The sequence below is a fragment of the Protopterus annectens genome, chromosome 1.part0 (assembly GCF_019279795.1).
Source record: "Protopterus annectens isolate FY-2018-M chromosome 1.part0, PAN1.0, whole genome shotgun sequence".
Lineage (NCBI taxonomy): Eukaryota > Metazoa > Chordata > Ceratodontiformes > Protopteridae > Protopterus > Protopterus annectens.
In genome coordinates this window covers 795,952,128-795,964,037 of record NC_056725.1, presented here as the reverse complement: position 1 = coordinate 795,964,037, position 11,910 = coordinate 795,952,128, and positions in this window count along the sequence as shown.

Here is an 11,910-nt window from a genome sequence, read left to right as displayed (position 1 = left end):
ACTTTGGCAATACTGATGCCATGTGGGATCAGATATAGGTAGCAGTCCTCCTTTTCTGACTGCACCAAACAGCAATATAACATTAATCTGTACACAATATTACAGATAACACATTCTTTCACAGTACATCACGCCATGCTTTTTATGTAACATTTCCACACCCATTATGTAGTGTCATAGGTGTACACTTTCCATAAATAGTTGTACACATTAAATGACTGTACATGTGTGTGCACATTTTGATACATATTGACACACAAATGTACCTTTGACATGTGAGCATTTAGAGATTTACTGCTCATGTGATGTAATGATGCTCACAAGAGTATCCTCTTCTGCATAAAGACCAGGGTGGTTGACATATACGTCCATTTCTTTATATTTGCATGGCAGTATACGCATATATGCTTTTAATTTTTACCTTGCTCACCTATGCATGTTGATGTGACATGATTGTATATTACTGTTTATGTGCATTTTAAACATGTTTAGTTCTGTGGACATTTCCATTTTGCTAAATGTATGTCTGTGTGGCTTCTACAGCACCCTTTGTGCTGTACACATACATGTGCAGTGTGTCAACGTACCATGTCTTGCTTTATTCTGATGTGGGCACAGGTTGTCCATCTCCCTCCCAGCTTCATATTCGCTATTATTTTTTGCAGGTATGTTTTCCTTTGTAAAAACTAATGACCATTGCCATGTATTAATTTGATACAGTAAAAATATGCCACATCTATGGCCACTGTACAACACAGGTCATGTGCACACAAGTTGCTGGATAATGCTTGCAATGCTTCTTTGTTCTCATTATACTTGTGTGTTACCCAGCATAGTTTTTTTCACATCCATATGCACAACCTCCTATATTTATTATGCTCTACTGTTACATTTTTGAACATATTCTTACATGTCATTGGTCTATGTATGTGTATCAACCTTGCTTTCATGTACATTTCATTGTATGCCACTGACATACAGACACATCTACACCTGTGTGTTGCTTTGACATGGCATTTGTGCGTAACATATACACATTCCATTACATGTTTGTTTGGGTTGTTTACATCTACGTGTGTATGTAGCAATGTTTGTTGCTCTTCTGCAGTATTTCTTTTTGGCACTATGCCTGGTTATTTGCCTTTCACATGCATGGTCGTAGGTTTGGTTCTGCCCTGTGGTATAGTTATCTTCCATTACTATACCTTCATTTGGTCATCTGTGATGTTGATTGGTTTACACATGCATTGCTGATGGACTACTTGGATATGTGCATATTTATCCAATGTGTGGTATGACTTTACTACCATTGGTCATACACATCCTGGTATGACTGCCACACACTTTGCAACATGTTATAATGTGATAGTGCATAGGTAGATATACTTTTCTGGATTCCACCATGGCTGATATGCATCTCCACTCTCTTTAACTTTCCATTGCCTGCATTGGTCTGTGTAGCTTACCTGTCCTTACTGCTTTTTTCCAACCTTTGTCTGTCTTGTCTTGTCATATTTGTTCTGTTGATATACCAGTTGTGATGACCTTCTCCTTCTCTTTCCCAAATCTTATCTTTCCTTCATTCTAAAAAAAAGGGGCCTATTCCCACCAAAAGAAAATTGTCAGTGTCCTGTGACTTTCCCTCAGATTTTCTAATTCCTGCATCCCTCTTGTGTGTCCCTTTTCTTCACCCATACGACACATCATTATCTATTTTTTATCTCCCACTTTCTCTTGGGTCTGTGTGTTAATTGTGCTTGCCACATAAGTCCTAAACCCATTGTTAGCAACTGTTAGCTTTGGCAATGTGTCCCTGATTGCCCTTTGCCTTTAATGTTTTATTAGAAAATGGCTTCTGTCAGAATCTGTAAGTCCAAGCTGATATATTTTAATAATACATGTATTATGGAGATATCCATAGTTGTCTCTGAGCTTACTGTAAAGAGTAATGTCAATATATATATATATTACAAATAGCCTTGCAGCTTTGAAACACATATTTTATGTTAGTGGATGAAATATGGAAATATTCATAGTTGTATGTGATGTTTCAGTGTCTACTCCTGCAAGCTTATGTTACGAATGCCATGCAGCTCACAATGGGATAGTTGACATTTTAAATTTTTTTTGTTTTCAGAATGAAGTCAGTTACATTCTGTAGCTGTCCTTAACCTTACAGTACAGATTCTGTTTATATATATATATATATATATATATATATATATATATATATATATATATATATATATATATATATATATATATTTTTTTTTTTTTTCCTCTATTTACCTAAACTATCAGGATTTTTAAATTATGATCATCTTTCTGTAACTTTAGTACTGTACAACATGACTGGACAACCATTTCTTATAACTTTCACATTTCTATGGTGTGCTGTTGGTGCTGTGATATTTCATTGTGCCCTGAGCTATTCTGAGTTTCTTGTTGTAAATTAACATATTACAAGGCTATCCATAGCTATGCACTAGGCTAACTGCCCTTGTGGGTCGTTTTAAGCCTAGGGAATGACTCCATGTGAGAATTAAACGCTGCACCTTGTGTCTGTAAGGGAAGTACCTTAACCAGTATGCTGCTAACCTCCATGTTTCTTGCTAATACCAGCATAATGTGCTGGATTCCATGAGTTCTATGGAATCTGACCCACTGCCTATCATTTTCACTGTAGTATCTCTTCTCTAAGTCCTAACATGTCTGTATTCTAACTGGTGTAAATATTGTACATAGTGATTTCTGGTGACTACCTTCTTCAGTCATTTTTGTATTGTATACTAAGTATTCCTTTGTTTTTAGCATGCTTTTTATTGTATAAATTATTTTTATTTTTCCATTTGATGTGTGCTCACATTCTGGGCGATACTGAAATTGGAGCAATGATATCAATGCTCTACCCAGGTTAGCAAATTGCATAAATAAATACATATAAAATAAAAGAACAGTTTCACTACTACTTTGCTTTTATTAAAAAAAAATGTTTGAACTCATGCTGGTAGGTCTTCATTTTCTTGTACTTACATGAATGCATAAAAATCAATAAATAACCTGTGCTCAGCCAGAGCAAATGACACTCTCCAGTCCATACGAATAAACTGTCCAGAATTTCACAAAATGCCCTGATTTTTGCTTAATATTTTTAGTCTGTCCCTCACAAAATTTGTGTTTTTCTGGCAAATCATTGAATATGGAAGTCACTAAATAATGACCGACATTCTTTCAAAAAATACATGCTAAAGGAAAACAAAAACTGCTATTTAAGTAACTCTTCAAGTTTACCAGAGCAATATTGAAAATATGTCCCTGATTTTGGGCCTTTGTGTCCCCGTTATTTTTGTGGTAAGAGGTTGAGAGGTATGCTCCAGCCACCTTGTCACTCTTCTTTTTCAGCTGCGTGCATAATTTAAATATTTGTTGTGCTCAACTCATAGTACCTGAAAAGCACAATTCTAGCTTGCTATTTGTTACCAAGTTATTTATCCTTTATAATTCACTTGGCTGCTCACTGTAGAGACCTCCGCCTCTTATTTAGCTATCTTTTACTCATAATAATCTAAGAAAAATATTGCCCTCTCCCCAAAATCTAAAGCGCACTTTAAGAAGCCACCCTTCTCTTTGAGTGACAGTGAAGATGAAGCACTACTCTTTGTAAGACCTAGATTAAGCCCACTAGAAGTGAAAGGCCATTCTCTAAACTTAATCCCAGCCACCTGGAAACCATTCCCACCTTAGATCAGGCAGCAAAGCACCTTAGCTTCATTTAAGCAAAAATTAAGAAACACCTGGGGAATGGTTCTTGCTCCTACTTCTGATAAAATGGTTAGATAAGCCACCAACATACTCTCTGCTTGATATCCAACTCTACTTTTTCTCTTGTTTAAAACCCATCTGATTTTACAGACCTGTTTATTTGTTTATATATATATATATATATATATATATATATATATATATATATATATATATGTATAATATGTAGTACTCTGATCTCTGTCAAATGTAAACATGATTTATGTATTTATTCCAGTTTGTATATAACTGTTTTGTAGCCCATTCACTATCATTTACTAACTGTATTGGTATTCTTCTTGCCAGATGGACCTGACAGTGGGTGAAAAGGATCTTTGGACCAGCCCACCTAATTGTAATAAATAAATAAAGTATTAATCATTATCATTATTATTGTTATTATTATTATTATTATTTGGTCCTGCCCTACAGCTGACCACCAGCCCCTCTCTTTATTCATCAGGACCTGCTTTAGGTTCCTCAAGGCACAATCCAACCCATATCTGGGGCAGATGAGGAGATCATGCATGCTGGTGCAGCATCATCCCACTGCCAAGGACTGTGTCCTAATTGCCCAATATCTTGAGGTGGCCTTGTGAGCTCTGCAATGGTTGCCTTCAGGAAGTGCATGCATGCTACTGTGCATGAATAATTTCCATACCAATTAATATACTGCTTCCAGCATGCAGCTTGTCAGGCTCTTTAATACTACCGTATTTTCCTGTAAATAAGACCTAACCAGAGAATAAGGCCTAGCATGATTTTCCTGGGTGGTCATGATATAAGCCCTACCCCAAAAATAAGCCCCAGTTAAGATCGTCAACAACACACAACGGACTTGCTGAATTATAAAATAATAATATTATTGACACCTGTTGACTGAGGTTATCGTATTCTGCTCACCATTTTTGGACCATTCGGACACCCAACTTCTTCTCTTTGCAGAAAGTCATAAGATTCTTTCCCCAGGAGTCCTCCACGATTCTTACTGTAACCCTAATCCTCACTTACACTAAATGTTAGAGATCCTTGGCCCATAAACACTGGCAAGTGTACTTTGATTAGTCAAAGTACAGACAACGCACGTAAAATGTGTGCACTTGATAACGAACGGGTGTGGTTGTGTCTTCTTAACTGTTGCCATTTTTGTTGCCACTCCTGTCTCATAAGTCTTCAATTAACCCCCCCCCCCCCAGACAGGATGAGTGCAAAAAGAAAGAGTCATTCCATCAAGTACAAGAAAGGAATCAAGGAGGACTCCTGAGGAAAGAATCTGATGGTTTCTACAAAGAGAAGAAGTTGGATCTCTGAAAGGTTCAAAAATGGTGAGCAGAATATGATAACCTCAGTCAACAGGTGGACAAGGGAAATACTAAGTAGTGCAAGTGTGGATCAGGTCAGCAACCATTATTTCCTGAGCTGGAAGACATCATCTGTGAATGGATTGCTAACAGGAGAGCAAAGGCTTTGGTTGTGCACAGGGCTAATATTCAAGCATTTGCCCTTGCAATGGCACCACAGTTAGAAATATCCCCAGAAGAATTCAAAGCATCACAAGACTGGCTGGATGGCTTCCTTCAGCGATATGAACTGTCTCTAAGAAGATCGACAACACTGTTCAAGCTGGAAGTTATTAAATGTGCACTTGCATTCAAGTCCTTTGTTGATGGCATCGACTTTTCTAAATACCAACTCTCCAACATGATTGCTATGGATAAAACTGCAGTGTTTATGGGCCAAAGATCTCAAACAACAATTGATCAGAGGGGTGCCTCGTCAATCTACATTCCCTCCACTGGTTACTAAAGTGCACGTGTTACCTGTATTTTGGCAATTTGTCTAGATGGAAAGAAAAACCCACCTCTATCATTAGTAAGGGCAAGAAAGATAAGATTGAAAGTGTTTCGGGCATTTACATTCTTGAAACTGTAAAAGCCTGGTGCACACAAGCAGTTATAAGGAAGTGGGTCAAAGTAATGCTGCCACTTATTTTGCGAGGTGGTGAAAGAGGTCTGCTAGTCTGGGATTCAGCCAGCACTCACCGCACTAAAGACATGAAGAACTTCTTTGCACGGAGAAGAATAGATCAAATAATGATTCCTGCAGGAATGACTGCCTATCTCTAGACTCTTGATATTGCAATAAACAAGCCATTCAAGGACCATTTGCGCAAGGAATTCAATGGCTACATTGAAAATAGAATGGAGAGAAATCAGTGTGGAAAATTTGTGAAGCCTAGCCTGCAAGAGGTCATGACTTGGGTGAAGAATTCATGGGATAAAATCACTGACAGCTGTGTTGCCAATGCACTACGAGCAGGCTACTTGGACAAGCAGTGCTCATTTAAGGAGAGCTCTATTGCTAGGCATGACAGATTGGAGCCAATGGTTCTACAAAAAAATGGAATCACAAGAAATTCAGGCTGGAATTCGGGGGTTGGAGACTTATGACAATATTCCAGAAGAAGATGACATGAATGTATTTGAATAACTTTTCCGTTATCGGGCTGACAGAATGGATTGCTTCTGCTTTCAGCTGCCAGCAAGCTCTTGTCAGTTTTTTTACTTTATTATATTAAGGTAACATTTCATTATCAAGGGGTAATTACAAAGTAAGGCCACTAGTCCCCAGACTTCATTTTTATGACTTTCCATCATTCTTCTCTTACAGTTTGGGTAAGGAATAAAGAAAGCATCACCACTCAAAAAGTGGCAGTTATTCACCTGTTTTATTCCCTTCCTCCAATACACATGTATTGAGATTTTTCTGCACTTTCTGTTAAGCATGAAGTATTGCACTGTGAAAGCCAAAGTGTAGATATTCTGAAGTTGAAATTTTGTTGCATTGTTTATGTAGAATTCTCACACAACTGTTAACGTGTTACCTAGAACTGTTGCCCATTAATGGAAAAGTACCAAATAAATGTCGATTTTTGTACATGAATAAATGAAAAAATGTAGATTGTTGTATGGGGGGGGGGGTAAATAAGGCATCCCCTGATAATAAGCCCTAATGCGTATTTTGGCGGGGGAAAAAGTATAAGACCCGGTCTTATTTTCAGGGCAATATTGTAGTGAGTCAGGCTGATGCCAAATGTTCACTCCCATCCTTCCTGCCCGGTCACTTCAGCACTTCCTTTTAATCAACATGGGTCATCTGGGGAGCAGTCAAGGTTTTATGCCTCTGTACCATGGGGCTGGGGTTTAAGTATTAAAAATGAGTTTTTATGATGTGCTAAATCATTTATTTACTTTAGTCTACCTCTGCTATGCTTAGAACAAATTGTACTACTGTTTGCTGCATCATGGTTTCTTGCAACAAAAAATAAAGTGTGAGGATGTAGTGGTCTCAGTTACTAGCTTTGTACAATCAGTGATGATTACTTCAGTGCCAAGTTTGGAGATACTGCGTCTCACCATTCTCAAAGATAGGGAGTAGTATGCAAATATAGTTACTGCAACTGCCAAATGAAACCTATTTTGAACCTGCAGAGTCCCACTACTTGTCATAGCTTGCCTCATCCGCTACTGTGCACAAAGAATGCCTCTGTCTGACCGTGTGGACGCAGTTGGTGTTGCAGTACCTACAGCAATAGACTAGTACCAGCTTCTGAGATATGGCTACACTTGTTAACAGCTCACTGACTAGTGAAACTCTTTGATGAATGAAGAATGCCAAGGTTTTATAAAGACTTTTTGTTAAAGATAAATGCAAGTGATGAAGGAACCTTAGCATTATGGACAGCTGTGTGTTTTTGTATTTATGACTGTTTCTCAGAACTTGACACTGTAATGATTGCTTGGAAACATAATGTGGGGTACTTGTATTCCTGTCATACCTGCTCAATACTTTCTGGAATTACACATAATATTCGAAAAAATGGCCAGTTTACAATAGTTTGACCAGGTTCCTCATGTATTGTACAAATGGTAGAGCTATTTAACCAGTTGTGTGGTTCCCCACATTGGTGCTATTGCCATCTCTGTACAGGGCTTTGGTTTCGGGCAAAGAGGCCATTTGTAAGGATGAATAGCATAAGACGGCTTAAATTCAACCCCACTTTAGATTACTTTAGGAGAAGAAATATATTTGGGAAGAATCTGTACTCCATGTCTGAAAACATGTTGCATCATATGCAGGAATATTTGTGAACAGGCCTAGTCTGAGAAAAACAATGAAGCCATTGTAAACACGATCTTTTAAAGTAAATGCTATAGAGATGCTGCCTCCCACCGAATGTGTAATACATAATTGCATTTATTGATGATGCTAAAAGTTGTTTTAGTGATTAAACTCTGCAATAATAAATGCATATTTGTTTAATCAACATATCTGTCTTCATCTTGTTATGATTTATAAGATATGTATATTGGCTAGAGCTTTGTCCACTTTATGTGTATTTTAGATCATGCCACTTGTGTTATTTTTCTATTGGTTCTTTACCGACTTTGCTATGAATATGATATTTAGTTATATTTACATGTTTGAACCCTGTTTTCATGAAGCTGCTATATTATCATTCTACAAGTTAAAATGTCACTGCTCTACAATATATATTTGATTTTCTTCTGGCTTTTTCCCGGTTAGGGGTCACCACAGCAGATATCTGTCCGCTCATGATTGGCAGTGGTGTTTTACAGTGTCAAATTGCCAGCCTGGCACCCAACCTTCCAAAGAAGGCACACACATGCACACACTCACACCTAGGGCCAATTTAGAGTGTCCAATCTACCTACTGCATGTCTTTGGGAGGAAACCGGAGCAATCCCATGCGACCACAGGGAGGACATGCAGACTCTGCACAGAAGACACCCTAGCTGAGACTTGAACTGGAGAACCTCTTGCTGTGAGGCGGCAATGCTAACCGCTGCACCACCATGGCCGCCCTACAGTATATATTTGATCTAATTACTATAAATGTATGTAGTTTTGGCATATTATTTTATATTATTTAGTAATTCTGAGCCACAGTTTCAAGAAAGACTGTACAGACAAATGAGAATACAGACAAAATTTATAGAATTGCTGTGAGTATATGTGGAACTGGGAGATGTAATTGGATGGGATTTCCTCCTTTACCACACGTGGACTGTTTTTTACATATAATTGCAGAATTGATGAAGAATGCTGTTCTGTGCAGTTTTCTGATTGTTTAGTTCACTGTAATGACACTCCAGACATTATGTGGGCACACTGTACACGAACATATTAAGATACACTGCTGTTTAAATACTATTAGTTCTTGAAATTTAATGTGGATTTGTTTGACTACATATCTGTATTGATGTTTCTTTGACTTATGATTCTAGTTCAGCTAAAGGTTCATAAGTGAATACTAGACAATCAGTTTGCAGACTATTATACACCTAGCCCATAACCAGACAGTGAACACAGGTGAGAATCACACCCTGTACCTTGTGTCTGTGAGGCAGACATTTTAACCATAATATCACCCTCAAGATTATCACCCCGATGGGATCGAAACCCACATTTCCTGGCTTAGGTAAGAAATGCCTTATCCATAAGGGAAAAGGGGCCTGACACTAATTACTAGGCTAACAACCCAGGAGCAGGATTTTTTCTTAAGCCTAGCCACATTTTCCAAAGGTGAGACTCAAACACTACAATTTCTGTCTTGAAGATACATACCTTAACCATTATGACAAACTCAAAGCTATATACAATTTAGTTTGACAGATTTGTTATAAAATATATAGAGAAGTTGACTGTATTGTCTGTTCTAGGAGATGACTGAAACCCCATGCATTATGGGTGGTGCAGTGATTAACATTGTTGCCTCATAGCAAGAGGTTCTCAGGTTTGATTCTTGGCTGGGGTGCCTTCTGTGTGTCCTCCCTGCATTTGCATACATTTCCTCTGAGTACTCCAGTTTCTTCCCATATACCAAAGACATATGTCTAGAGCATTTCTCTCCAGATCTCCACTGAAAATAGACTATGCTAGTTAGACTTTTCCAGTCAACAAATTATAAATAAATTACCCTGATTATCAGAGAGTAAATAAATAGGGCGGCCACGGTGGTGCAGTGGTTAGCATTGTCACCTCAGATCAAGAGGTTCTCTGGTTCAATCCTCAGCTGGGGTGCCTTCTGTGCAGAGTCTGCATGTCCTCCCTGTGGTCTTGTGGGTTTCCTCCCACATCCCAAACACATGCAGTAGGTGGATTGGACACTCTAAATTGGCCCTAGGTGTGAGTGAGTGTGTGTGTGTGCCTTCTGTGGAAGGTTGGGCACCGGGCTGGCAACTCGACACTGTAAAACCTCACTGCCAATCATGAGCGGACAGGTGATCCACTGTGGTGACTCCTAACTGGGAAAAAGCTGAAAGAAGAAGAATCAGAGAGTAAATAAATAAGAATATACAAGAAAACCAAACAAAGAATGCAACTTATTCTAAAACATTTCCATTTTATCTCTTCAAAGAAACAGAAACTAAACCATTAAAATCAGACAACATTAAGTAGATTATTTATAGTAAACATTAAAAAATTACATTTTGCAAGTCCAACAATATCCTCTAGGTTGGATGTTAGAGCTGAATAACAGTGCTTGTAGGGTTAGAGAGGCTCTCTACCTTCAGTGCTAGGTCTAACAACATTTGGTAGGGAACCCTTATTGTATTATTTATTTATATTTATGTATGTATTTATTTATTTCATTTTGTGGACCAAGTCCTCATTTAAGAAATGTGATTCTCTTCACTTTCATTAACGATTATGAACAATTAGATACTGTAACAGCTGATGTATCTCTTTAGTAATTTCTCCACTTTTCAGGAAGGAGAAAATGGAGGCTGTTTAACTTTTCTATTCTTATTTGTATTTTGTAAGTTATGTTTAGTTTGTTAGGAAATATTCAATTTAAAATATGGATGTGAGTTTTTGCAGTGTAATCTGTGTTCATGTTTTGAAATATTAACAAAGTCACGTTGTAGTAATAGTAAGAGTCATCATAGAGCACTATGACTGACTGGAAGCATCACAAGAAACAGAACTGTCAAAGACTAGAGCATATTTTTTAAAATATGTTCCAAATTCTTTTCTGCAACATTTTTCAGCAACATCTGTTAAGCAGCTGTGTATAAATAGCTATATGAATAATTCAGTGGGAGTTGGGTAGGTATACATTGGGTCTGCATTCAGTCATTGAATGAGAAATCCCTTGAACCTCTGTTCATCGAACTTTCGAACATTCACTTCAGTGAATGTTCGATCATCAAATATTTTACCCAGGGAAAAGAGACAGTGGAATGACATGCATACCGAAACACACTGCAGTATATCAGGTCCCTATTATATAATCGAAGATGCAAAATCTCAACTGCGTCTTCCTCAAACTGAAAGCAACGAATATTTAAAAGAAAGAAATGACATATAAGCGATTTCTTTCCCTGTGAAAGAAATTGCTTGGACCAATAAAAAAAAAAAAATCTACAAATAAAATAAAGTGGGGGGCTGCACCCCCACACCCCCAAAATGGGGGGGGGTTGTGCCCCCCACACTCCCTTTAACTAAATATACCAACTCTGAGATCACACAACAGTGGGGAAATCTGCAAAGTAATGGAGGTGGCCAAGCAATTTCTTTTCCCAGAGAAAGAAATTGCTTATGTGCCCTTTCGCTCTTTTAAAATTTTGTTGTTTTCAGTTCGATGAAGACATTCGAGATTTTGTGTCCTCCATGATATAATAAGGAACCAGTATATCTAACCCATACAGGTGTGGGGCTATCCCCACCATACCCTCCATTGTGGGGGACTGTGCCCCCTTACTTATATATATCAACTCTGAGATTACTTTACACACATACCTCTCAACCTCTTGATGCAAGAACTCTGGACAAAGCCTAAAATAATAGGGGACAAAGGCCCAAAAATAGGGACAGAATTTAAATATTGCTTTTATAAACTTAGAAAGCTGCTAGAAAAACAGGCCCCGGGATTCATGAACCTTGCGCCAGGCGCCAGCATAGCGTCGGCGTTATAACGCCAAATATGGCTGCTTAGCGATTCAGGTATGAATGAATTCCACGTGCACTACCGGGCGGCGCCGACCCCCGGCGATTCCCCGGTTTAAAGCAAATGACATTCCA